Here is a 23,641-nt window from a genome sequence, read left to right as displayed (position 1 = left end):
ATTGTTTATATATTTGGAAAGCCTTCTGTTTAGTGCCTGTAATACCCCTGACGTTCTTTCTCTGCAGTGGTCTTCCCTCACCCGCTCCTCTGCTGAGACTTAACTGGGATTTGTTTCAATACTAATCTCTCAAATTGTTTATTAAACCACCTCCTGATTTATCTGCAACAGATTTTTCTTGAAGTTATAAAATTTCAATCAAAATTCCTCCGGGCATTTTGCATTCCCCTCTTACGATCACTAAATCCTATTTGTTCTTGGCCTGACCCCCCTTGGCTCCCAGCCCGGGCTGGGGCAGTGGGAATGCACACTGCAAGCCAGTGGCTCCAATTGCCCCCTGCCCCAGCAGCCTCCAGACAAGAAGACTTCTTGACTTGCTCTGCTGAAACCATTTCTTCCTTTTCCACCTCCAGCTGAAGGTGCAAATCTTCAGCAAATCTAGCAAAGCTTCCCTGCTAGCTAGAGGGAGTTTCCTCGTTGTTCCATCCCCTGGCACCTAGTTCCAAGCCCCTAACATGCTAAATAATTCCTCTTCCACCTTGGTGTTTACATTCTTCAGATACTTTCCGCTGCTTTTCATGTCCCGACTCATTTGGCCCTTTGCTGGGGGGTACCCGGCTCCTTTCATCTCTGCCCATGGAGCAGCCTCCCAGCCCTGGCTCCCTCCAGCCTGCCCAGGGCAGCAGCACCAGCACTGCCCAGGCTGCTTTCTCCTCCAAAAAAGACTCATCCACCCACCCCAGTCTTTCTAGGATGAGGCTGGCCCAAAGGATGAGCTTGTTCCCTGTGCCTGGATCCCCGTCATCCATCATTGTTCCTGGCTGTCTCACTTCTCTTGGCATAAATCAGGTATCAGTTGGATCAGGCAGTGTTTTATCTCCATTTCTGGCTCCACAGGGAATACAGCTGACCAAAATCCTGGTTTGAGAGGCAGTCCACGGATGCACATGGCAAAGCTTCATCCTCCCAGGCTCTACTATCACCAACACTGCAGCTTTTCCTACTTGCTCAGGACAGCTTTCAGGCAAAGATGAGGACAGAAAATATTTCCCCTATCTGGGAAAAAAAAAAGTTTGGTGGCCAGCCCTCCAAACAGCTTTTCGGATCTATTTAAAAGGAAATAAACCTTTTAATGGTCTGAATACCAAATAATGTCACATCAGGGATTCAAATCCTTCCAAGAGCTTTATCCTTGATGTAATTTAATTATATATTTACTAGACCAAAGGAAAGGTAAGTCAGTAATTGGAATAACACATCTATGCAGAGAAGAAAAGACCCACATTTTTAGTTTAATAGACAGAATTTCCCCCAAACACAGTTACTGACCAAAGTTAGCCAAACTAAACAGTTTGGCTACTATACACAGGGCACTTCAAAGGGAAAATTAAAAGAGACAAAACCGATATGAGAGGATGAGGAATCGCAGAGTGTCCTTATCAGGATCCCTTTCAGTGGATGTTCCCATGTTTTAGTGGGAAAAAAAAAAAAAAAAAGCAACAACAACAAAAAAGACACGGCAACGTGAGCCTCTGCGGCTGATAGAGGATTTTCCTCTGGCTAGACACAGAGTCTTTAAAAAAGCTGCGGCAGAGTGTGGGATCATTAAACACCTTCAGATTCCTTCCCCACTGCCAATCACGGCATCAGCAACCGCCCTCTCCGTGGCGTCTGCTGATCCCACTTTGAAAACCTCCCCATTTATCACTGCTGGGAGAGATCCTGCTGAGACCGCTGGAGCCTGCTGCTTGTCAACAGGGCACCTTATCTTCTCCAAACATTTACTTAACCCTTTGTCTGGCAGGCCGGGAACAATGGGAGCCCGGCCGCGGCCCCGGGCTGGGGATCCCAACTCCAGCCCTGCCTCCGGCCGGTCCTGCCTGGTCACGGGCACCGGGACGGGCTGGGCAAAAGGAGGATGCTGGACACCAGCAGCCTCCACCTCCATGGAAAAGGTTACTTGCATCCTGCTAGAGCGGAGAATTCTTTTTGAGTTGCTTTCTACCAGGGACAGCTAGAAGCAGATTTTCTAGCTCTAAGCAGGCAATGAAATACACCATCTGAAATTCAAATAGTCCCCCAAAATCAGCTACACCAGCACAGAGTTGCTGCAGCTCTACTGGAAATGACATGGCCTTCAGAAGATGTAGTTCTTGCTGTGTACTGCTCAAAATATAATATAATTTTACTCTAAACTCACTGCCATTTTAAGTAGAAGATTCCAGATGTGCCTTCATTTAACAACTTATTTCAAACCAGATTTTCTTATAAAAGCTGTGTTGGTTTTTTTTTTTTTTTCCTTTTGAGAACTTTCCTATGATGTAGTGAATGAACCAGACTTACAGGTTCCCAGTGGAGATGGCTCTGACACTTGCAAGAGGAAAATGAGATCTCAGCGCTTGACCTGCAGCACAACAGGAGAGAAACCCACAGGCCAGATGTGCACCAGCGCTTACAGAGTCAGCACTGATGAGAGCCCTGCTGCCAGGAAGGATGCCTGTGGGGCCACAGATGAGGAATTTTGGCATTTTGGCATGAAGGACCCCAAGGCTGCACATCCTCACTTGGTAACCAGCCTTCAGCAGCCCCGCAGCAGCGGATGGCAGGGACAGACACACTGGCCCAGCAACACAGAAGGATGAAAATCCCTCAGGAACCTGAGGACATGGAGATGAGCTCTCCCAGCTCAGCTCTCCCAGCTGTGAACAACCTGACTGGCCCAGGCTGAGGACAGTAACAAATGGCTGTGTGTTTGAAGCTGAGTTTTAAGTCTTTGTGTTGTGGCTGTAACGCTTTGTGCCGTTATCTGTGACAAGAGCCGGGAGTTCACATCTTTATCTGGGAATAAAGACTCACAGATCATGGCAGTGTTTGACAATATGACAGCCTTGGGAAATCTGGAATACAGAAGGAAACAAACAGCCCTTCCAGCAGAGCAGTGGTGGCAGACTGATGCTCCTTTCTCAATCCCAGTCTGGATTAGTAGGTTCTTTGAAGTGTTTTAATTATCTGCCTTTCATGTGCTTGGTACCAACCACTCCAGAAGAGAAGTGAGCTTAGATATCTGCAGGCCATCCCTCCAGGACAGGGGACCATGACCACCAGGTAAAAAACTGGTGACACAGGCAGAGAGCTCTGGTCACCTTCTGAAGGGCACCAGCATTTACCCTTCAAACATTGTCCATAGCAGAGCCATCAATGGAATTACTCCATGTCCTGAATTTAGGCAAGGGCCTAAATAGTACTTAAAACAGTCTAAATTTCACTAAACTGGAAAGTCTGCCGTGGACATTAGATTGGAAAACATGCACTGAATTTTTTCTAGTGAGAACTGGCCCCTCTACATAAAGAGGAGTTCTATTCAGAATTATTCAGTTACTCAGAGAGCTACACATTGATCTCAGATCCACGGGAAATTTTAGTGATATTTTGTTACTTTCTGTCCTATTTTTGGACAGTGAAAGTGCCAACTGATAACTTTTTCTTTTCTAAAGACCTGTGACAGAGAACTGGCGTTTCTTCAGTGCTTCTCCACACCCATATGCTTATTCTGCAATTTTGGACAAGGAAAACACAAGCTTTGTACTGCTAAAATAGAGAAAGGATTCCCTTGTCTTATGGACTGGTGTTTAAGTGATATTGTGAAAGAGAGAGAAGCACAGAGAAATAGGGCAAAGAAATATTATTCAGGTGTTATATTTGCCTGAGAAGCAAGCATCCACTGTTATTTATTTGCAAAAAAAAAAAAAAAAGTCAAGTCAAAAGAAATCCAGGGTGTAAGTGGCTCAGATAGCTTTGGACCTTTGATGGAGAAGGAAAGCAGACTCTGGATGTAGCTTGTACAGCCTTTAGCCTGGCAAGAGCTATAGGAATGTGACATATATTTAGCCAGCATGCCTTGAACTTTAGAGGACACTGCTGTGCAACTCATCACTCCCATTCCCTCATGTTTTTATTGAGGAAGGCTCCCAGGAACTGCCAGACATCTGATGTATTCCTCTGGGAGTGAAGACAGTCCTTCTGGCATGGAGACACCTTTTGTTTCCACAGAGCGTTGCTGGACTGACTGCTGAAGTGGCTGTCACACTGCAACGGCCTGCTGTCCCCGAGCTGAGTGGCATTCCTGTCCCCTTGGCAGCAGAAGCCGTGTTTCTCTGTGGTGGAAGCTTTTGGAGCAAAGCCCTGCGTGCCTGGGCCGTGCCAGCCGGGGCCTGGCGAGGATCGCCCGACACCGCCTGCCCTGGCTGCATCCCACAGGTGATAACGGGACTGCAGCTCCTCCCAGCCCAGCCAGGACAGGGAATGGACCCGTCTTGAGCGAAGGGGAGGACACCACTGTCCAGAGGGATGGGTTATAGTGTCCCCTGTCCGACCACAGGGGACACACCACAGCTCCACTGTCCGATGCACAACCAAGGGCACTGGTTTCAGCACAAGCAGGACTGATTGGACAAAGGCAACAGAGCTGCCATGGCACTTTGACTTATCACACAGTAGACCCATCAGTGCAATTAAGACTCTAACAGAAGCAGTTAAAGATGTTTTTCTAAATCCCACTACCGATGGGCAGGGATTTGACATTGGCATTGGGCTGCCAGCATACCTGGAAAAGAGAACTAATCTGAAAACACATCCTATGTTCCTCTTTCAAGCATTTAACTAAGTTTCTTTTACCCCTAACCAGAGCTATTTTGGTTTAGTTTAACAGAGCAGGACAACTACCGGGAGTTAAAAACATAGTATTGCTTTTTTCTGCAGGTTGCAAAAGTCAAATCTCATCATTTCAGAGCAGACATATCTGCCCACCACGACAAGAACTGGTTTTTGAGTCGCCCCTCTTCAGAGCCCTCTTTCCCCAGCCCTGCCCAGAGCAGTGTGTTGCTCTGGTGGTGGCAATGTCAGGTAATGAGCTGGCTGCTGTGCAAGGATCACAGGGCTGACAGCAACTCACTGGATCTGAGACACGAAGGAAGCTGGAAAAAGGGCATTAAGCCCATGAAACCTCAGTTAAGACAACAGGGGGCTTTGCCAAATAGTAATTAACTGGCTGCCAAAGACCAGATCAGCTGCAGTAGGCTACTACCCACTAGAGCTGACTGCCTCACTGCCACACAGACACTCAGCTTGCCACAGCTGTGACAGGAGAACCAGTGAGAGCCCTAGGATTATGTTCTACACATGAACAAAACCCCATGTTAATAATTTAATTTGATAGAAGATGGCTATAAAGCAACAGGAAACAACATGAGAGACATCCAAAACTGTCATCAAGAACCATGGGAAGGATTAGAATAAGAATAATCAGTTAAAAGTGCTCAGCTGTTATCACAACAAAACTACTAAAGCAGGCAGGACTGGCTGCATCATCCCAGTAACCCCAGGTACAGATAAATAGCCACAGGTACAGCTCAACAGGTGAGCTTCCCTGGGCCTGTCCTGCCAAAGCTGAGCCCAGGGCTGGGGGATATCCTGCTCACGTGCCCACCTCTCATTTGGGCCACACCACACTGGTGGAGCATCTTTTGCTCCCTGTAGGGAAGCACAGAATTAATATTTTATGCATAATTAGTAATTTTTCATTCATTGCCACTTCTATGGAGTGAGTCCAATCTACAGTGAATTTGTCTGCAGCGATAAAAAAGTAATTCCAAGTTCCTACACTTTCATCGATTTAACATTTTCCCAAATAATCTTCCCAGTTCTTACATTGTTTCCCTACCTGTCATGGTCTTCTTTTAGACACAATTTTGTTATCTATTACTTTGATCCCAAAATGGTGAGGGAGTGCTACATGAAAAGAAAAAAAATAATGGGAAATAGGCCCAGCAAATGGAGTTAAGGAGAGATAGGAAGGAGCCAGGATCTGTCAGCTCCCCGGGGCCCTGCAGGATGCCTGGGAATGACAGACAGCATTTTCCTCAGACGAGGCCAAACACATTTCTTGATAAACTAATTAAGCAAATGTGTTGAAACAATGTGAGTGTAACTTGCTGCTCGCTCTGTGCTGGCTGGGGCTGCTCCCAGGGCAGGAGGCAGCCCTGTGTGGAGCAGGGCACTCTTCCAGGGACATGGGACCAGGTAAAGGGCAATCTGGGAGTGGGTCACGACCACTGTGCCTGAAATGCCTGCTCCAGGGAAGCTCAGTGGGTGCCCATCTCTGGGACCATCGTGTGGAGCAAGGATCACTTTATGGGGTTTGTCTGATATAAAGTGGGGTGCTGAGGCGGGCTGTGGCATGTCACTGTCCCCATTAGCTGGGATAGCCCGTGAGAGCAACAGATGTGATATTTTGTGGGTCACACTGGCAGCAGTATCGAGGGATGTGCTGCAGGGACCTTTGGGCAATAGCTCTGGGTAAAATCAGCTGCAGGTATTATTGAATTACTGCTGCTGGAGGTACTGGCAGGAGCAAAAAGGAAGATGGTAGAGAAGAAGGAAGGCCAGTGCACCCATCAGGTGAGCTGGGAGGCAGCTGCTTTGGGGTACCCTGAGCTCATTCTGTGTGCATCACTTCAGTGCTGTGCCTACAGCCTTCCTCCTCTGCTCACATGTGTGATCTGGGCCCTGACATGGGACATTTGTACCTTTAGACCTTCTCCTCTTTGATGGCAGAAAAAGCACCACGGAGTTTAATTTGACGTCCCCAGCATTCCCTGCCTTTGTATTTTTCCTGCAGCCAAAAACAGCGAGCAGAAGAGCGGTGCCAGGGCAGCTGCTCCCTGCCTGGGCTGGGGACTCCCTTCCTCCACCCCCTTGGAGCCAGACCATCAGCAGCAGCAAAATGAAATATTCCCATCCCACATGCTCTCAGGATGAAAGATTACATCCTATCCTTCCTTCTCCTCCCTCTTGGTCCTCCACTGCCTTCCAAACATGACGTTGGGCCATGTGTATCCGCAGCAGCGTTCACTCAGACATGTCAACCTGGACTTGACCCCTGAAGTTCTGGCTCCACCAAGTCTTCCTGGCCATTTCGGGCAGCAGGAACCTCTGTCAGCACTGGTGATGGATGGGTTCAGTGGGAGAGAGGCCTTCAGACAAAAAGTCTCTCAAACACAGCGACAGAGAAAAGTAAAATAGACCCTGAACAGCAGCAGCTTGTGGCGAGCAGAGTTCATGGTTCAGAGCTGCAAAGGGCTGTCCCTCCTCAGGGACACTTGGTTGTCACCATCCTTTTTTGCAGCCTGTGGTAAGCTTGGAAAGCTTTTTCTCTTGCCCCGGTATATGTTTGCTTTCAGGCTTCTCCACTCTTCATCTTAACCACCAAGAGCTGGAAATAAATCAAACAGCAGCAAATGTTTCTCTAGTGTGTCAAGAAGCACAGATGTGCAGGGACTGCCCAGGTGGAGGAACTGCCACCACAGACACAACACCTGCCTGAGGCCACAGCTGTGGTTATTCACAAATGAGCTCCCAGGAATGAAGATGGTCCATGGGTATCTCAAACTAGTTGTGATCAGCCTGGCTTGACCAGCAGACAACTTCATTATGTCAGGCAGGGTCAGGACAACTTCTGGATGGGATCCATCTCCTCAGAGCTGTGCTATCTGCAAGATGTGACTGAACTCAGGGTGATCTGGCATCCCTGTCCACCACCCATCCCACACAGCCCTGGCTTGGGGTGGTGGCTTGCACTGCAGGAATCCTTGGAGAGAGACAGCCTGGTCTTGGAGAAATCAATCTCTTGACTCCTCTGTGGTGTTGGGGAAGCCAGTACAGCCAGAAGAGGAAATGAGGGCAGAGGAGAGAGGATCTGACCTTGTGTTTCTGCCTCCTTTTCCAGATTAAGCCATTTCCTTATAAGAGACACACACCCTGCAGTCCAAATATTAGCTGAGTTTCCGTTTCAGGCAATGCCATCAGCAGCAAACCCAACCCCAGCATGCGCCTGTACCTGCTCTCCATTGCATGACATCTTAACATTGAAACCCCATTAATTGTTCAGACAAGCCTTTCATTTGTGTATCTAGTGCAGTTGGCAAGGTCCTTCACAGCACCAGTAGCCTGAGCACTGGACTGGGAGAACATCAAACTGGAGGGACAAGTCACAGCAACCCTTTGCTGCTGCCCTGACTCCACATGGACATGAGCAGAGCAGCTCTGCTTCTGGGGACAGCTGAATTCATGTCACTCCTTACTCCACCACCCCAGCAGCAACGAGCAGCCACATTCTCCAGACTTATTTCCTTCATCCAGGGGTTCAAGGCTGAGGGCGAATCCTGTGGGAATGTTGGCTGTGACCAAGGAGTAGGGGTTGCTGCTGGATGTGACTGTGCGTGCTCCAGACCCTTGCCCTCATTGCCCGTGCCCCTCATTCACCTGGTGCTTTATGATGGGCTTTGCTAACATACATGAAATTTAATTTCCGGTTATTAACCCACAAAAAGGTATTGCTCTTTTCAGAATTACATTGCTTCCAATTAGTGTTGCCCTTTGGTTTATGGTATGTTGTTTTTCTGGAAAACCTTTGAACCAGGCTGTGCACCAGCTGAAGGGCATTCTGGGGCTGTTAATAAAGATTAACTCTTTGGAGCAAATACCTGTTCTGATTCTGATTGCACCCTCACAAGGGAAGGGATCTCAGGAAATCCTAGATGTCTCTTTGCTTTCCCTTCAATTTTCTCCATATATATTTTCATTTTTTTCAGTTCCTATTTTCCTCCCTTGCCAAAGGCAGTGTCCTTCTTTCCATTGTCACAATAGGATGGTCATGACAAAGTATTTCCTTCAGAAGCCGGGCATTCAGCCACTGCACTCCTGCTAGAGAAAGCCTCTGGGCTGGCTTTGTCCTATCCTTCTGTAAAACTTGTATAGAGAAGAAAAAACTTGTGACAGCAAGAGGAGAGAAAGTGCTTATTGTCACTTAGGAGTAGTGAAACACAAATTTATTTGATGCCTTGCTCATTGTTGACTCTCACCACTCACCTTTTCCCATGCAACCATGAAACTTTAAGCCTTAGAGTCAGTCCCTTTAGTGTTTCTGCTTTCTTTAGTGTTTCTGCTTTCTTTAGTGTTTCTAATCATTTACTCACCTCCTTACTTTCAAACTACCAAATACAAAGACAAAAGTGTCCTCAATGTATGTATTTTCACTCTGATTGGCTTTCAGCTTATGTTTGTTATTACATTACATTTCTATCGTGCTGCAAAGGCTGTAATCTCCCATGTTCATTTATTTTATTCCTTCATTGGACCTTCCCCAGGCAAAATATTTAAAACCAATGGAAAAAAAAAGAAAATTTACCTTAGGAAATTTAGCTTTCATTGCTGACTTTCAGCCAAACAGTTCTCTAGACTTCTAGCAGCTCCCCCAGGAGACAGATGGTTTGCAGTGTGGGTACTTGTGCCGTACCTCTGCAAGACAAATCCCATCTCTGAAAACCCACTGCTGAGTTCTTAGAGTGCCAATATGTGCAGAACTCCATTATCTCTAATTTCATGCAAAAAAGTGTTAATTAGAATAATTTATGAACAGGTTTGATGCTAAGAAAGATCAGATCCTCATGGATTTCATTGCAGTTCAGGAGTATCTCACTCCACAAATGCAAATCCAAGACAAGATCTATGTGCTGGACAGCCATGGATCAATATAATCCTTGGCCATGCTCTTTCCTTATGGAAATGGGTGCTTCACTCTCTGTTTGAACAGCCTTGTTTAGTCAGCTTCCCTGCACCAGCACTTCTCCTAAAATCTGGTCTATAAAGCAACGAGCCCAAGATTCCTGGGCAGGAATTCTGTGGCAGTTCCCCGTTTTCAGCATGGCTGTATATCTGCAAGGATGTGCAGCAAGCTGAATGACTCCAGCTTTGGTGGGTCTGAGGACATTTATTGTGAAAAGCAGCTGGGGAACCATCAAAGTAATTGCTCAGGGCTGATGTACGTGTTACTAATGAGTCTCACTGCAGAGGGACTTATTCAGTGTCTGCGTTATTTACACAGGACAGCACTATCAGTAAAAGGCCTTATTATCTTCTCTGTATTTGTTTCTGTATCTTTCAGTTTAGCAACTCTCAAATTCAGTGTGGCTTGTGTTTTTTTATTATTTTTATAGCTTGTTTCCTCTTTAGTGATATTATCATGGAGCCAATAAAACTGCTTTCCTTCTACATCTGGTCAAGGGAAGATTTTGCTGGGTACAAGAGTCATATTTCTGTAAATGCCTCCAAGTGAATATAAAAAGCTGTTGGAAGCAATTGAGTTTACTGTTGCCTTATGTACTGTCATTAATTAGGAAATAAAGTGAACTGCATTTTATATCACTTGTAATCAAAATGTTACAGTCTTAATGTGAAGTCTTCCAAGTGCAGAGCTTCAAAGCAGGCTCTGTTCTTGTACAAATGAGCAGTGAGAAGAAAGGATATAGAGATTCTTTAAATTTTAAAGTTCATGGCCCAGATTTTCTGAGTCCTGCCATCCAGTGAGGCAGGATGGAAGCAACTGCACCAGTGGCGTCGGCAGGCAGGATAACTGCATGGGGATAACCTTTGCCATTGTGTTTTGTTCCACCACTGCAGCATCCCAGTAACTCTGGTAACTGGGAATGGTTCCTCTATTGGGAGGAGCCCAATAACAGGACACCCATCATCAGCAACCACCCTTTACTTCAGATTAAATCGATGGTTTCACCCCCTAAGTCTGTTTTCATAGAATTCAGAGTTTTCTGGATCCCCTTTCCTGCCTCCCAGTTTAAACACCAAGCAAGATAAAATATAAATAATAAAAGAAACACAAACAAAATACTTGAAAAGAAAAGAAGGCCAAAAAAAAAAAAAACCAGCATTTCATCAGCAACCCTTTTTTCATAACCTTTAACATTAGGTGCCTTTGTCAAGTCCATTAGGACCATATCTGCACTTTCCGGAGTTTGAATGCTTTCATATATTTGGCTCCATATGAACAAACTGGTGGAGCAAACATATTAGTAGATCATTTGCCATGTACATGATTCAGATACCCAGACATGTACAAAACCCAGGCAGGGATTAAGCAAGTCTGACAGCACTGAAGTGACTCCAGTTCTGTGTATGTATAAGCGATAATGAACCAAAGGCCCTGTTTGCCTTCAAATAACACACCAAATGATTAATTAGACAGAGGGCATGAGTAATAATCACAATATTATATGCTCCACCATAATGGAACGCTGCTCTCTTCTTGCTTTGTTCCTCTAATCTCTGAGAGGCAAATATCCACTGGGTGTTACCAGCAGAGTGGGAGGCAGATTGTAGTTGCTCACAGGTTATGAGCAGCACTTCTTTCCCACTGTGATTTTATGCCCCTGGGACATAGAGAAAACCTCCTTGGAAAATACACGATTGCTAAAGAATTAAAGAGATCTGCAGTGAAAAAAAAGTAGAGTACCAGTTGCAGATTACAGACTTGAACATGTTCCCATTAAATTAAATAGCAAAGTTTTCTTTGATTCCATGCTGGATTCTGAATGCTTTATCATCAAGACATTCTTTGCTAAAAGTCATAGTTTGTCATAGACATACATAAAAAAAAAAAAAAAAAAGAACAGTTGCTCAACCCCTTATTTCCTGTTTATTCATCTCTTTCTGCTGCGAGGAAAACTGCCCTTTTGAGCATTTACCAATCAGCTCTTCAGGCAGGGGGTTCCCACCCTGGCGATGCTCGTGGTGAGCTGGGCACAGGCGCTGCTGGGTCTCAGCCCGGAGTCGGCAGACAGAGCAGCAGCCTTGGCCTGCTCCTGTCTCCTTGTCCCTCCAAGGAGCAGCATGGATGGCAATTTTCCAGCACGGACTGGAGAGCTAAAGATGATGTCAGAAGCCACCTTACGTCTTGGTCCCCTGCCCAGAGACCAGGCAGCAGCAACTGCCCGAGCGCAGTTCCAAACTGTCTCTGTGACCCAGCCCTGCCTCCCTACTTGGCTAAACAGGACCAGGGGATAAAATCTCCCACTGACACTCAGTGCCTTTATGATGTGATCCATGCTTCTCCCCACTCCCCCAGGAAGCCCACACACTGTACAACAGCCCCAGGAGAAGTGCACACAGGTACGGAGCCAAAAAATGTTGTCAGGTTTGAAATTCAACTGATGCTAAACCCAACTAGACAGACACACTCTTTGTTTTCCTCATTTAAGCAACAAAACCCATTTTTCTGTATTAGCTATATATAACTTTGCCATCCTACAAGGTTAAAAATATTATAGGCAAATTCCTGTCTTTGCCTATTTTTAGTTGCTATTGTCCCCTCTGACATTTTGGTGCACATATTGACTTGGATGCTCGTGGAGCTGGCAGAGGTTCTGCAGGGGTTTTTCAGTAGGAAGTGACCAGGGAACACAAGCTGTGATGCATTTCTGCATTTTAATTCATTAATTAAAGCTCAGCCCAAGGGAAACTGGTGCACTTCCTCAAGCACCACTTTATCTTCTCCCCCAGGGACCCTTGGGAGGAGATGATTACACTGCCTGTGTGGGAGCAGCCCTAGACAATGGATTTTACAAATGAATATTTGCTTTTTGCTACTGTATTTTCCTCCTTCAAATGACTCCTACCTCTTTTTCCTCAAACATTACCTGGTTGGGGGCACACTGTGCAAGCAGGCTGTGTTCAAGTGAAGCAGCATCAAGTTTTTCTGTCCCCATGATATTTCTGTTGCATCATCACTTTCTGGTGAAAATTTTTATCTAGGATTGCAAAAAGTGCTTTCTCATTCAGTCACTGCACTATGATGTTTCCAACATCAACTCTTGGTCCCTCTCTGCCTTTGGAACACATTTTGAAGCCACTGAAGGATGGTGTAAATGGAGATTTGAGAGACTCTCACAAGCTGTACCAAGCTCCTGCTTGTTTCAGTAGAACCTGAGAAAACAAGAGTGAAGGTGTCTACCAGACACTCCAGAAACACTGCCTGGATAAGCTTGGGAAAACTGGTAACTATTAATGATTTAACTGCCTTTGTAACATTGCAGCAACCTCTGAAACACAGAGCCAGGCAGCTCTGCCAGCATGAGTCATGAAAATCAGACTTATCCTCACCACGTCTTGATCCACGTTATCCCATTCCCAGCTGCTTCCCTTCCAACAGCTCTGAAGCACCCTGCGCCCCACAACAGTTCTCCTTGCCAGACAAATGTCTTCCTGACATTTGCACGCTCTCTCCCATGACCAGCCTCGGCAAAGTTGGAGTCTGATGCAGAAGGGAAAATATTCCCTTCACTTGACATACCTAGGTGTTAAAATGGAACAGGCTCGTACAGGGAAAAACCCTGGCCCTTATCAGTGTGACATTGTGGAGTCTCACGATCATAATCCAATATTAGTGTGTGATAGAGGTCCTGCTGGTGGTGCAGCCCAAGCTGGGGGAGAGGTGGGACCTTGTGAGTGACCTCTGTGAGGGTCACTTGCCTTAAGCCCCCAGCACCTCCCTCAGATGGGGATTTGCGACTTTGGGAGGGGAGAGGAAGGTCTAGGACACCTCCTTGCCAATCACTGCCCTTGTGCAAAGTGCTCTGCAAGAAGCACAAGCTGTGGGAATAATTAGATCTCTCCGAGTCTCCTTCATGCCCCAAAAGCTTAACAAATTTACATCAGGAAGGACTGTGGGAAATGTGGAGAACTCTATGCTGGGGAGATGCAGAGGGGCTGAAGAGGAGGTTGGATGCAAATCAGTGTCTCTGTCCATCAATCCAACCACCAAATCTGGGCCTTTCCCCAACTCTGCAGGCCACAATCTCATTTGGGTTCCTGAGCTTTATCTTACAATTTCTCAACTACTGCAGGTTTCAAGGACGTCACCTTTTTGGCGCCTGAATAATCCATTCAAGGGTAAACTCTGCACTCCGTGCCCACGGTGATGGCAGTCCTTGGCTCAAAGGTTATTGTGTGAAGCAGAGTTTGGCCCCTGGTCCTGATTCTGGATAAGGATGTTGGACATCAGGAGGCAGCTTTGCATGGTCACTCTCTGCTCTGAGCATGTCAAGGCTTTGCTGAGGAGAACAGAGCTTAAGGCCATCAAATCCCACATCCAACTGGGATCCATGAAATTCACCTAGCTCCCTCATCCTGCTATCAAATCCCAGCCAACAGGACCCAGAGGAACTCTGAATCTTTCCTCTTTTTGTAAATAAAGGGATGTATATGTCAAGGCATTGTACTTGGATGTGAACCTGGAAAAGCCCTGTGCCAAATGATGGCTTATGAGTATTAAATCTCTGCAGGGAGGGCTGCACTTTAGTCCTTCTGGCACCCTGGCATCCCCCAAGCCTCCCCCAAAACCCTGCCCGTAGCTGTCAGAGCCAAACTGGCCACATGTGCCTGTTCATATTTATCTTTCTCTAATCACTCTGGCTTAAGGAAGGACATTGAACATGTCAATCACATTCCCATTACTGTAGCACTTCATTAGTGCAGTGGAATGAGATCCTGAGAGAAATTCTCTTGAAGGAAAGGGGTGGAGAAACAGACTGGGGAGTCTGCGAGGTTAATTCCCTGGGGAATTGCTTTATTTTTTTAAATTCAGTGCAAATTCAATCATGTTTGGCAGCTATTTTAAGGAAAAAACCAATTACCTTGGGTGCTAAAACACCATGGAGACAAGGATAACTTGGGAGTGGTCTGAGTTATATCCCTAAATACAAACCAGATTAAAGTTGTTCCAAAGCAGGGGCAGGAGAAACAGGACAACAAATCTCACTGCTCACACAGGCAGCCACACACCTCCTCCCCCAATGGTGAGATCTAAACCTAATATTAAAGTTTAGTGTGACCGTGGGTAGATGATGCTGGAAATCCTTCTTGCCCTTTATTTTCCACAGTCTGTACCAGATAATTCCATCAAAACAGCAGCCCAGGCAGAAGCCTCTGCTTATTTGCACCCCACACAGATCAATGGGATGCACAAGAGCTCCTCAAAGCCCAGCATCTGTCCCTGGCCCAGACTCCAGCAGCTGCTGAGAGCATCGATTTATAGCAGAGACAGTGGAGATCCCTCTCAGCACTACAGAGAGGCTCTTTACGTCATAAATTGCATTTAAAGACTCTTTCAAGGAGACAAGCAAATTTAAGAGGGCAGTTAGCTCCTGGCACTTAGATGCATAACTTTATTTGAGTATTCAATTTCCTCCTTCATTCATAAAGTAAACAATCTGAGTTATCTGAAAGTGACTGTATACTCCTGCAGTGTTTTCTTAAAAGAGTCAATAGGAGCAAGGCGACATAAAATGCTTCAGAGAGCATGACACAGGAAAACACGAGCCTTTAAATTATACACATTCAGGAAACGGTTGAATTCAGCGTTTTAGATGGAAAGGTTAAAATGTTTGTGCTGAATTGTATTAAATCTTTCACCAGTAAATCCTGTAGGAAGCAGAACTTTTGAAGGAACCTACTTATTCCCAATGTCTAGGAAAGACTCCCAGAGTTTCAAAGGAAAATGTCCATTAATCTCATTGGACAAGTGCAATCTAATAAAAGCTGTTGTTAAGTTAAGGCAACTTGGTTAAGTGTTTTCCAAATTTAGTTTATTCCCCCACACTCCCCAAAAAATCCCTTTTTGGTCTGAAATGGAGAAGCTTGGTTGCTTTGCAGCCTGAAATGGCCTTTTTTAGGAAAACTTTGCCAGCTTTTGGGAAACTGCAGCTGGGTGCTGGCAGGGGTGGCCAGGGCTCCTCAACAGCAGCTCAACTCCACTCCAGGATTTTTGTTTGTGGATTCAGGTCCCTCAGCAGGACATACCCACTGTCCCCTAGCAGTGGTTTCACTTCTCAGACCCAATCCAAACTTTATTATATGGATTGGTTTTACCCCAATTCCACAACAAAATCCAGAGCCAAGAAACCAGGGTAATTTCTGCCACTGACCTCCTGCTGGACCTTTTCCAGGTCACTCTGCCTCATGACCTCCCAGCTCCAATCACTGATGAAATGTGGATGTGACAGATGACTTCTGACATGAAGATGACACCAGAAAGTGCCCTCATAACTACAGGGTTAAAAATGGGGAGCCAAGCTTGAAAGTCTGACAGAGTTTAAACATTTTACCTCCGTTTGACCAAAAATTTCTCTGGGGAAAGGAAGGAAATCAACTGACAACAAGGCAGCATATTCACAGCCTCTTTCCAAATTAGAACAGAATTAATGATTTCCGTGGAGAACTGAAAATGCACAGCTATAGTTTTTCAAAAGGAATTCAGCACTTCTGGAGTCTGGGGTGCCTGACGATCCAAGGCTGAAATTCGTGAGCTTCCCTATGGTCAGTTCAGCCTTGGCTGGGAAGGGAAATTCTCAGCTTTCTTACAAAACAAACTAAAAGCAAAACAAACCACTTTTCCTGGTGAGACTTTCATTCAATTCAGCAGACTCAGGAAGCTCCTGAGATAAGCCTCTACTCCAAGGATACACTCCACACTGAAGCCTAGACCTAAGCTGGCAATTAGCAGGAGCAGAACATGCTTAATGAGATACCACATTTGGGCAGCCTGACTCAGGAGGGAAAAATAACCTAAACCTTTGCCGTGTGTTTTCTGCAGACCAATTGTGCACTTCAATAAAAGGCATCAGTGACAATGAAAAGCATGTCAGTCTCCCAAGAAACCTTCTGAGGAAGTGCCCAGATTTCCTGCTTCTGAGCAAGATTGAGAAATCACAGGAATTTCTCCCTGACTTTTTTTTCTTTTTTTTTTTTTTTTTTTTACTCCTAGTTTTGGGTTTCAGTGAGCCATTCAGAAGCACTTAAATACTGAGTTTAAAAAAGCTTATAAACCTCAGATCAGATCCTGGTTTTGTTTGGATTTGTTTTCTGATTAAGAGGTAAGTAGATTTCTCTTTTATCCAAACCACTTTGCTATGAATTAGGGGCTGATCTTTAGCCAGTTGCTCTTTGAAAAATCAAAAGTAAATTTAATTACAGGAGTGGAAGCCAGCTATTTTAGAAATTGTGGATGCTATTGTGGTTTTATTTTTGGCTTTTGCCCCTTGCAAGTGGAAGAGGGTTTGGTTGCCATTTATCCAGGCTGCCTTTAAAAACCAAAAGCAACTCCATCTCCAGTGACCTCACTCCGCTTTCTCCAGATGTGTCTGATTTTGTGGTTATGTTCCAAGCCTCATTGACAACACTGTGGCCAAAATGATTGGTGGGGCACCAACCAAGACACAAAGGCAAAGCAAGCCAAGAAGAGTGAAGAGGTATCTACATTTCAGAGCAACCATAGGCTTCAAAAAGCTTAAGAAAACTTTTTGAGTGAGCAGAGATCTTCTGGAACCTGGAGCTCCTGAGGATAAGGTGTCAACATCTCAAGGCAGCTCACGGTGTCTCCAGTCTGCCCTGGCTGTCCCAAAATGGTGTAAGGCAGTGCTTTGTAAAAGTCCTGTTTGCACTTTGGTTTAGATATGTCTAAAATTTCCAAGGGTAGGAAACAAGGGCAGGTCCAGCACCCACGAGCACCCCAGGGTGCTCCTGCTCTCCCAGCTCGGCGACCTCAAGGTGATGGGGCAGGTGTGGTTCTTCTCTCCCCAAGTTTGATGCCATTAGCACCACAAAGGTGTCACTGTCCCTGAAATTGGAGTGCCCAGGGCACCCCACACAGCAGGGAAAAGGGGGGACACGAGGACACAGCTCTGCACTCTTGTCAGGAGATGAGGGCAAGCAGCAAGGTCAGAGTCAGTGATCTCAGAGCACAGACCGTCCGAGGAGGAGCACTGTTATTAAAACTGTCTGCTCAGAAATGAGCTTTCCATTATTAATATTTTAAATTGCTAAATCTTTTCTAGCCATGTGTTAATATGAGGCAAAGCTGCATGATTTAAAAGTAAAGCTCCAGCCACTGTCAATCACTCCTGGGCATGTAGCAAAGCCTGCTGCTGGAATACTGATGGGACCAACTTTCCTTCTGGGAGAGATGCTTCTGGAACAGCTCTCCTGGGTCCTCAGCCTCCTTCCAGAGAAGGTGAGGGATCTTTCATGTGTTGGGACTGTCCTGTGACCCACAGACACTGCATTCACCCTGAATGCAGAGCACAGGACTGAGCTGGCACACCAGGCTCCTGCTCACAGACCCTTTTCTCTGGATACAAGGTTGGATTTAGGAGCAGGCTCTGCAATGAACTGAGAGAGAAACACACTCAGAAATGATGTCATGTTCCTCTACTGTTTATTTGTTATCATGGGTTTTCTACAGCCTCCCATGGAGCTCCAAGGTCCCTCTGGCACCTCCGCACAGAGGAAGGGTTTCCTCTGGGGAAAAGCCTGGTATTGGGCATGAACTGAAGAAACCCAAGCTGAAGACAGGAAGTTCTGGGTTGCTGTTGGCTGGGATGAATGTAGAGATGGAAGGATGACAGCCTGCATTTATCATTTTTTCCTCCAGAAGGAAGGTGATGGCAACATGTTCAACTACACCTGGGTGCCAACTCAATCCCAAATCTTGGCTTGTTGTTATATCTGCATTATTTAATAAGAAATATACACATATTATATCCATGATGACCTAATATGTTAAAAATGCTTTGGCACAGCAGAAAAGCCAGCTTACAATGCTTCCAAAGCCATTCCCATGGAGTGAGGCTCAAACACCACCATCATTCCTGACTCACCAGTAGCTATCACCTTCCCTGTAAGTTCCCTGCTCCTGTTTGGTGCTGTGACATTATTAATCAGGGAGGAAAGATGTCAAGGTCAGGCTCAGGAGTGGCAATCACCACGCAGCCCCCATGCAGTGATGGCCTTGCCAGTGACAGAGCACCCACAGCACAGGAAGTATGCTCCCACAAAGCAAACAAAGGTGGATCTTAATCAACTGCCTCCCCAAAAGGCCACCCTGGTGCCCTTTGAGCAGCAGCAGCTTCCCTGTTGAACATTCCTGTTGCAGATCCCTACAGACACACACGGAGTGTCTGTTACAGCCTCCAGGGGTAAATGATTAACACCCATTCCACCTTGGTGCTCACCTTAGTCCTGCTCATGCAGGAGGGGTGGGGTCTCCTGCAGTGTGTCTCAACCCCCTGGCTGAGGCCACAGCACTAAAAGTAGCTTCAACACCCCCCAGTCAGGTGTCCCAGTGGGCTCCTGGGGTTAAATTCCCACAATTTCCACTCATTTCATGAGCTGGGGCTGTTCTTTACTGCAAGCAAGGAGTGAACAGATGGGAGGAATGACACCAATACCTGCAATAACAGTGACACAAGGGCCCTGCTCCACATCCTGTCTGTGCCCACTTCTCTTTTGCTGCCAAGAGTCTCTCAGGTGGTCCCACAGAAGGGTCAGTCCCATGCTTTTCCCTTGGGAAGGGAAATGTGAGCACACGTGAAACTGGAACTAGGGCTGGAAGTTTCTACCAGTGTTTGCTTGGAGCCATTTGCTTGGTTTGGAGGAAAAAAATTGTAAGAAGCATCTAACTTTGCTGTTTTCTATCCAGCTGTCCCCGCATGTGTGCTTATTTGCACTCATTCCCAATACAAGGGCTTCCAAAGCTTTCCCAGGCATGAAACAACTAGTTTTGCACCCAAAGCAAGACAGAATCTTCTACTTGAATGATAAAATTTTCCTACTTCCTCCTGCTTTCTTCTAGGTCATCAGGAAATGCAAATAGCATCCCCTTTATGAGGTTAATTGTTTCTGTGGAGAAGTAGCTGAGCAGTATTACCTTGCACCAGCTGAGAAACTGGCCCTGGAAGCAGCTCAGCCTCCAACATCTTCAAACAGCACAATGGTCAAGGTCTGCTGCTGGCCATATTTAACACTGCTGTGGAAATGCTTGCTATAAAATCTTGCTTGAAATTCCAATATTAATGCATTTCCTAACGATGTTGAGGAGAGCCTGCAACAACAGGGCAAAGGCTGGCAAACCCCAGCAGTCCCAGGGCATCAGAAAACTGTAGGTGAAGATGCTCTTTTGCCAAGTTTGACCATAAAAACTGCCCAAAACTTCTTTTCATTCTTCTTCTTAGCATCTGCTGTATCCCTGACATGTCACCTGTGATGGTGCTCTTGGGTAGAAGTTTTACTGGAACATGGGATCGCTGTTTTTCAAAGACAGCTGGATGAGGAAAAACTCCCTTTAACAAGAGCCTTTCTGGAATGTGCTGGTCAACAAGCTTCCCTTTGAGGAGGGACTTCTTTGAAATAAAATCACTTTGCAGAAGGTGTTATTGCTCCTCATTAAGAGTATTCTATGTAAATTTGATACTGAACAGAAGAAATTCTTGGGGACACCACCTCCTACCAACCCCTGGCCACAAAGCTTTCCCCAGGAAGGACCACCTGACGTGATGAAAGGACTGGTATTGTTTGTTTTCTTCTTCTATGCATACAATGGTGAGATTGAATATTCAGCTCTGCTTTAGCTGCTGCACGAGTAAATAGCCTGGATATTTAATTACTGCAGCACATTGACCTGGAAAGCAATGTGAGTTTTTTTTCCTGGCTGGCACATGACACCAACTTGGCAAAAAAAAAACCACCCCAAAACATTGGAGAGGAGCAGTGGACAGGGACTGGGAAGGAACACTGAATTTATGTCTGTGTATCACCAATTACTTCCAGAGAGATAAAAACCAGCAACAGAGCCCTACACCCCTCCATCCCCTAGAGCACTGCTGTACCTGGCTTCCACCTTCTTTCAAGGAGAAATCTCTGGGATCCACATAATGCCTCACAGACTTTTCAACCACAGGACCAAGGACAGGAAGTTTGATGCCCCCATCCCTTATAGCCATGGTGGGGGTGTTCCCCAGCTGGCACAGAGCAGCCAAACCAGAGACCTGGTGCACAGCTTCTCCTGGGAGCTGTGTGTCCCCAAGGGACACTCAAACCCCTCACCAGCTGGGTGGTATTTGCAGCTCAGGCAGAGCCCAGAGAGCAGCTGAGCTGCCACACAAGTTGTGCTGAACATTTCTGTGTGCAGCACAGGAAAAATGATGGTTCTGTGCTCCAGCATAAGTGACACCCCATTAGAGAGTCTGGGGCTTTGGGGGTCCAGCAGACATGAAACCACAACTTTCCATTTTCCATGCAGAAACCTAAAAGAAACAAACTTTTATTTTATTTTTTTTTTAAGCAACTGCTTGGGTGAGCAATGATTTTATTGTGCTATTAATATGACCATAAACAAGAACAACATGTGTTTATAGGCTCAAGTGCTTCATTACTTGCTCGCTGACATGGTAGAAATCACCGTGGCATCGGTTTAAAGTGCAAAATGGAGCAAATCATTGTAGCCATGTTGTAAAATCATCTGGGCAGGCAACCTTTGAACAAAGGCAATTGATAGCTCCGAGGCAGCTGTACAGCAGCAGTAAACAGAATAGTTGTCCACAAACCACCAGACCTGCAGGAGAGCAAATACACGCCATGCCTTGGAAGGGGAGGGAGCACCAAGGGGACTGAGAAAGGTTTGGGAAAGAGAAGTAAAGGTTGTTCTCTGAAGGTGACAGAGCTGCTGTTGGCACAGAAAGTGGGCAGGGTGGAGCTAGGAGGGGTGGGACAGTGCCCCTGGTCTGGGGGGAGCCCTCAGCTGCAGGGTCTGGTTCTCCCAACCTCAGTTTTGTGTCTGATCTCCTCCAACCCTGCCACCCCAAACATTCAAATTCCTGTGACAAGCTGTGGGCTGGGCTGAGCTGTGCAACCAGGAGGCTGTAGGAGCAGGATTGAGGATGTACCGTGAGCTGGGAAGATCCAAACTTTCCCATGGTTTTTGTTCACATCTGCTGGGGCAAATGCTCCTCTTTGCCATCTAATGAGGGGTGCAAAAGGATGTGGATCCCCTAGGAGAGGACTTCAAAGTGGCAACAGGGTGAAAATGGCTAAATATTGCATGGATCCCTCTGGATGTGGGTCTGCATAGGGGTGCTGGCTTCTCTGTGGGTGCAAAGGCCTGAAGGGAAGGAATTTCCTCTGTCCCACAGGGCTGGGCAGACACGTTGCCTGTGCCATGAGGAGACCAAGGGACACAAGTCTGCAGGAGTGGCTTCTGCCCCAGGAATGGGAGTGAAAGATTGGAAGACGCCCCCAAGAAGTGAAAAACCGACATGGTGGGTGATGTCACCCAGTGAGGGCAGGGAGTGAGCAGGAAGGAAAAATTACACATGTCCCAGTTGTTTCACTTCTTGTCCCTCTGCCTCGTTTCGTCTGTCACCAGCCCCCGGAGCATCCTGACGCTCGGTTGACGGTTACCAACAGGCAATAAATAAAACCTCTGGAGCCACTGGTGTCAACATCTTGGCATTGTTTAGGTCTCCTTGTTTGCCTTTAAAATAACTCTCCTCCTCGGGGTCATGCAGATGAAAAAGCAGGGACCCCCTGCCATCATCCATAGAAATCATCCTGCCATGACTTGTGCTGCCCTGCCTTTTTTTTCCTGCTTGCTCAGCCTGGGGTTTGGGGAGCTGCCCGGGAGCACTGCTCATTACCCAGGCTCTGCTGCCTCTTGCCAGCCTATGCCTTGACACGCCACCCCGGGCGCCGGCAGGTCGCCCGAGCTCGGGCCACATCACCCACTTCCCCGACTCCCAGAGGCACCCTCAGGGCTGGATCTGGGATGGTGCACCCTGCCAGCCCCGTGCTGCTGGCTTATCTGCTGCCTGGCTGTGCCTGGCTCTGCTGCGGATGTTGGCCGGCCAGAGAGTGGAAAAACAAACGGTGGAGATGTGGATCCGTGGTCAGAGCCCGGCCCTGCAAACATGGTGTGCCGGTGCCGGGCCTGGCGCCGGAGGGAGGCCATTCCATGACAGCCTTTGCCCTGGCACTGGAGCTTGGAATCATGCAGGATGCTAATGAGGCTCTGGAGGCACAAGAAATACTCCTCCAAAGACAATTTTCATCCATGGGCTTTGATAAAAGGGTGGCTTGAACCCTCACCATGCCTCCCTGCAAGGGACCAGTGCTCCCCAATGCCAGCAGCATCTCCTTTCCTCCAGCAAGGGTTGCATGGTGGAAAGCATCATCCTCTATCCCAGCTGAGTTGTGACTTGATGTCAGATTCACTCTCCCTGATCCTCCTTAGCCTGTTGTTTATAATAAAAATCAAGCGATCCATCTCTTCTGACAAGAGGAAGAGTTGCTCCAGGAAGCCCTGGACAGGTCAACTTCTATATAAAGGAACTATTACTTGACAGTTTCCTGGCCATAAATAGCTGTACAGCAAGGCTGGGGATTTTATTTAGAAATAACAAATAAAGTAGGCCATAAGTAACTTCATGACCTTGCTCCCCCCTCATTTCCCACCCATCTCTCCCATTCAGTTGGGTCTATTCCTCATCCCCAGGTTCCTTGGGGCTTACAGGATCCCCATTTCCCACTTCTGAGATGCTGCAGAAACATGCTGCTGCCAGTTTTTGGAAGTGTTATGCGGGTTTTGCATCACTGAAGATTTTTTGCTACAGCTCAGCTCCAAGAAATTGTTTTTACCTGGCCTTCATTAAAATAATTAAAAAGCAATCTGCTCTGCATGGCTGAAAGCTGGAAATCTTCCACTCAAAACATCCCCAAAACTGGATTCAAACCATTACACCTCCAACACGCCCCTTATTTTTCAGTCCCTCATGCCTTTTTTTTAAGTTTTGGATGACTAACTTCTGATTTTCTAATGCTCACATTTGGCAACATCAAAATCAATCAGGAAATAAAAAAAGAAAAACCCAGCGTTTTAGTATTATTTTATTATTGGGAGGTTTTGACC

The 23,641-nt window shown here is 46.5% G+C and overlaps 1 protein-coding gene across 1 annotated transcript in view; it reads right to left on the bottom strand.

Moving 5' to 3' along the window:
• The window catches only part of RPS21 (ribosomal protein S21), a 131,245-nt gene that overhangs the window by 75,334 nt on the left and 32,270 nt on the right, over positions 1-23,641 (bottom strand). The gene's annotated exons all lie outside the window — the stretch shown is intronic.

The sequence above is a fragment of the Anomalospiza imberbis genome, chromosome 17, assembly GCF_031753505.1.
Source record: "Anomalospiza imberbis isolate Cuckoo-Finch-1a 21T00152 chromosome 17, ASM3175350v1, whole genome shotgun sequence".
NCBI lineage: Eukaryota > Metazoa > Chordata > Aves > Passeriformes > Viduidae > Anomalospiza > Anomalospiza imberbis.
The sequence above is the reverse complement of the archived record's forward strand: the minus strand, read 5'-3'. Positions and strand labels throughout refer to the sequence as shown.